At 47.7% G+C, this 4,906-nt stretch overlaps 1 non-coding gene across 1 annotated transcript; it reads left to right on the top strand.

Annotated features, from left to right (window-relative positions):
- The first annotated feature begins 475 nt into the window (after nucleotides 1-475).
- LOC140214562 (U2 spliceosomal RNA) lies at nucleotides 476-667 on the top strand. The gene has a single exon (XR_011891499.1). It is a non-coding gene; the product is annotated as a U2 spliceosomal RNA (small nuclear RNA).
- The last annotated feature ends 4,239 nt before the right edge of the window (nucleotides 668-4,906 follow it).

Raw genomic sequence — 4,906 nt, 5'->3', positions numbered from 1 at the left:
ACACACGCGAGACAGATTCGATTCGACACGTTGCGATCCGTCCCGGCCTGTGCCGTATCAAAATTTTCAGTGGGCCTTGCGGTAAATAAAAAGAAATGAAGGAAATGCGCGTAGTATATTACAATTGCACACGGGCTTGAAACGAAGCCCTCAAGGAAGGTCACCTTGAGCGGTCGCATTCAGACGGAAGTAAGCATTCCCCTGGCGCGTTTTTTTCCGCTCGCCTGTTCCGTTTTCTACGAGGTTGCCTTGGTTGGTTTCGCGTTACAAGCAAGCTTGCACTCGGGTCTCGTTTCTACGCGACAGCGTTTCGTTAACAGCGAAAGACTGAGGCGTTGCGAGTTCATCCGTGAGATAGGGAGCGTTGAGTCTGTACACAGGCTGAATTTTATAATATTGCCCACGCTGTTGCTGAGGTTACCCATGTCGGCAGGGCGCCCACAAGGCAGTAGTACAATGAAGTGAAGTGAAGGACATCGCTTCTCGGCCTTTTGGCTAAGATCAAAGTGTAGTATCTGTTCTTATCAGCTTAATATCTGATACGGGTTCTATATGGACCCACGATATTAAACCTATTTTTGGAAGTTGGCGGAGTGCTTGAAGCCTGCTTCACCTCCGCCGCAGGTCGGCCCGGTATTGCACTACCTCCGGGATCGGCCCCGCTCACTTAGGTGAGACTTCATTCAATCAAAATGAAGAGCACAAGCTCAACGCGAGCAGTGACTTGACACGCACCATTCCTATACTACACGCAACGATGCCGGTTCGCGGACCACGAGAGTAATTAAACTGCCACTCCATCTGTGTGTAGCGTCGCACTTGTTGCGTCGCAAATGGGACAGCCGCTCCAGCAAATTTCTAGTTATGGGCTTCGAGAAAAATTAATGAAAGCAAAAGAAAGAACCAGAATTCCTATTTGTCCGATGTCTCTGAATGATTGTCTCCTGTAAAGAGCCACTTGGGGGGATGGGGGGTAGGATTAGCCGTGGGGTTCGCAATCAATATGAATCCCACTCAAAGCCAACACTGGATTTTGGAGTTCACTATCGCTTGGATCCGTAAACCACCGCGGCCACGCAAGCTCGCCCTGCCGCCGAAATCCGCTGCCCAAGTGGAAGAAAGATTCCCTATGAAAGAAAAATAGAGTGCCCGATTTCTGGCAACTACTGTGCAGCCTTTGTGTACACATTTTCGCAGCAGTGGGACCGAGCGCCTCGAAAACAAACTTGTCGTATGCCCAAATGTGGCGAAATATATTCAAGGGTTAAAAGGTGCCTCATCTTTCTAACCTGTATGTTACGAAGACCTGTTGCTACCTTTTCATCATGAACATCATCATCATCATCATCCTGGCTACGCCCACTGCAGGGCAAAGGCATCTGCCATGATCCTCCAAGTACCCCGGTCAGGTGCCGATTGTCGCCATGTAGTCCCTAATCTAATCTGCCCTCCTAACTTTCTGCCACCCCCTGCTACGCTTCCCTCCTCTTGGAATTCAGTCTGTAACCCTTAATGGCCACCGGTTATCTTCCCCCCAGATTGCATGCCCTGCGCATGCCCATTTGTTTTTCCTGGTTTAAACTTTGGTGTCATTAACGAGCGTTTCTTCTCGCACACCCCAATCTGCTCTATTCCGATCCCCCCGTGACGCCACACCCATCATCCTTCTTTCCAGAGCCCGTTGCGTCGCCCTCAGTTACCCTTCGGTAATCCTCAAAGCTTTTTGTTGGGGCACTCGTGGCATCTTTCTCGTTTAATGAAGTCAAATTTTTTTCAGTTTTGGGGGAAAACTCAATGAGCTAGGCGCGATTGTGTCCCTGGCGCCGCTCTCAACAAGATGGCGGCGCCCATGCTTTTTGCCTGCAGGTTCGGCCCTACGCAGAACACGCCTGCCGGGCAGTGTAGCCACGTTGAAGGGGCAAAGCGTAGTGCAGTGAAGCGCTTGCTCGGGCGAAAAACGCAAATATGAGCCAAACAGGAATTTCCATTATTGGAAATTCCAGTTCAGTTTGCGCATTGCGTTCGCCTAAGGTAAAGAACACAAATGCGAGTGCCACAGCAGTCAAGTCAAAGCTTAGGATTGCGTATCATTTTTTTTTTTTTTTTTCTTTTCGTGCCTTTTACTCCTGGCCTGCGTGGCCCTAGCGCGCATGCACACGAAAGTAATGAAATGCTGAAAACACGAAATAATGCGGTGCGGCTGTATCATATCTATTTTGTGCGCTTTGTTCTTTGTGGACTACAGCGGTGTGCGTCATGAGAAAGTTTCGGTGCCCTTCTTGGGTGACCAGTGAAGCTATATTTAAAACCACATTGATTTGTACGGTTATTGCTACAAACTGCGTGTGGGTGTTTTTCTTTTTCGCTGCCAACGATGGGTTATCGCAACCGCGATCGGTTCTGCTGCTACGCTAGACGCGTGCTTGCCAACGGTTGGCTCTATACGCGACCCGCGACGCGTGGTCGGCACATTCAAGCAGTCAATTGCAAACCGTTCCAAGAAAAAGGATGTACTCCACTTGCCACCTAGTTCGACGATTGTACTTTCTGACCCTCGAGGAAGCGCCGCCTTCCCACGTTTTCTATAATACGATAAGATTCAGAGCGACCGCGACCACTTGTCTTTGTCAATATCTCGGAAACGCTTTCTTTGTTTTCTTTTTTTTTTTTTAAATCCAGATACTCAGACGCGCCCGTGTTCACGCGCACTTGTTCTCTCCGATAAGCAGGGAAGCTCGGTTGGGGTGGTGTCGGGCCTTGCGCATGCGCTGCTGAGCTCGTCGCTTCGCCGGCCGGTCGATGCTGGCGCGGTACTGGTAATGAACTTCGACGTGCATGGTGAAACGTCACTTTGTATTGCCACTGTAGACTAGCAATGCAATGTGTTTGCGAGCGATTGGATAAATGAGAAAGCGTGCACTGTCTACAGTTCATGCCCCTCTAGAGTAGTGGAAATGTTGCTCCAAGTGTTAGGTTTGTAATTTGCGCCTACGAACATGAACTAAACAAAGAAAATGGTCTGCAGCCGCCTTCGCTTCATAAAATTCCCGTACGAAGAAATTTCCGTGCGCGAATGAGAGAGCAAAAGAGAGAAACCATGTTAAGAAGAATGGCTGCCTTTTACGTGATCTCGCGCATGAAACCAGACGATAGATTAATTTTAGCCGTTCATTTTGATTTGCCGAATGTAAACCGGAACACTTTCTCCACGCGGTCTTCAGATTTGAATGGCAATCAATCACATCCTTTCTTTTTTTTTTTTTTTTCTGTTTCTTTCTATCTGGAACCGAAAGAATTCAGAACGCCATTTCAATCTTAGATTCGATTAGATATCGCGACTGGTATGCTGAAATATCACGCCTTATCTGGTGTTAACCTTCTTGATCACGGCAATAAAAAATCGCCAGTTCCCGAACTTTAATCGCGCCGAAGATGAACCGATATGCTGGATTCTTATTGTCATGATTTTATAGAAAGCGCTGGTTCTATGGCTAGCTTTGAGGAAAAGAAAAACATCGTTCAGGAATGTATAACTCTAAACAACTAAAAAAAAAAATCTGCCGGCAATTGGTACTACAACGAGAGTACTGAGAATACTGGAAAAGATGAAATCCAATCATGCTGAACTGAACTGAGATTATTTCATCAAGACATGCCCCGAAAAACGTGGCCACTTTCAATGATAATTTCAAATGTGATTTCTTTCTTTTTTTTTTTTCTTTTTTTTTTTTTTTACGACGGATAATAATTATCTTTCCAATGGCGGATGTGAAAATTTCAGAGCACGTCATTTTCGAAATCCCAAGGCCCCGGACGCATTCTCTCTTCTTTAAGTATTTTGGTGGTGCACACGGAGGAAAATTTCGCGCACGTAATTTATAAACTAGTAGTTGATTTTCTAGAAGAACACAAAGTGCTGACAAACGGCCAACCAGGACACAATTAAATTGGTATTACGCACGGTTTCGAAGCCGCGGTAACAAAAGGGTAACAAAGGGACGTTCATTTCGTGGTGTCGATTTCACGTCTCTCACAATAAAAAAAAAAAAAATAATAATAATAAAAACTACTGCATAAAATAGGTTTTCCCAAACTGGATGGTTTCGATCAGCTTTTGAACAGCCCTTCCTTAAATTGAGTTGGCGTTGATTGAGCAGGTGCGGGCCTCTGCTGTTTTGGATTTTTGTAAATGGCATCAGTACTGGACAGTCCGTTCACTTGAGGATCAAAGGAGAAACCCCCCAAAAAAATATCATATCGTGGTGAGAGACGTGGCAGATGAGTACAATTATCGGCAGAAAAAAAAAAAGGAAAACCGCCTCGTACTCAGAAGCCGCTCCTCTCACGTGTGAAGCTTCAAACAAATTGTTTTTCTTGAGACGCTCTATAAAGTTATACACAGCTCCTTAAATGCAGCACCCGCACACAAAGCCAAACGTTCCAAGCTGGAAAGAAAGCATGAAATTCGCGGTGCCCGTTTCCTGTGAAACAACGGGCAACAATACGCCAAGTCCGCTACCACGTCAGCCGGGGCGGCCACACCCCGCCCGCGCTTAAGCCACATATGGCGACTGAAAATGCTCGCCGCTCAAGCTGCGCGCGGCAAAGTCCGCAACCACGTCAGCCGGGGCGGCCACGGAGAGCGCCGAACGCCCGCGCTTAAGCCTGAAAATGCTCGGCGCTTACGCCAGGTAGCGAGAAAAAATGCTCGGCGCTTAAGCCACGCGGGGACTAAAAACTGAAGCCACGGGATTGTTGCTGAAATTGTATGCATTCCGGTGGAGGTCTGTCGGCGCCGGCGCGCGGCAAAGTCCGCAACCACGTCAGCCGGGGCGGCCACGGAGAGCGCCGAACGCCCGCGCTTAAGGCTGAAAATGCTCGGCGCTTAAGCCAGGTAGCGCGAAAA

Source organism: Dermacentor andersoni, unplaced genomic scaffold (assembly GCF_023375885.2).
Source record: "Dermacentor andersoni unplaced genomic scaffold, qqDerAnde1_hic_scaffold ctg00000478.1, whole genome shotgun sequence".
Taxonomy (NCBI): Eukaryota; Metazoa; Arthropoda; class Arachnida; order Ixodida; family Ixodidae; genus Dermacentor; species Dermacentor andersoni.
Note: the sequence above shows the minus strand (reverse complement) of the source record. Positions and strands in the feature narration are given on the sequence as shown.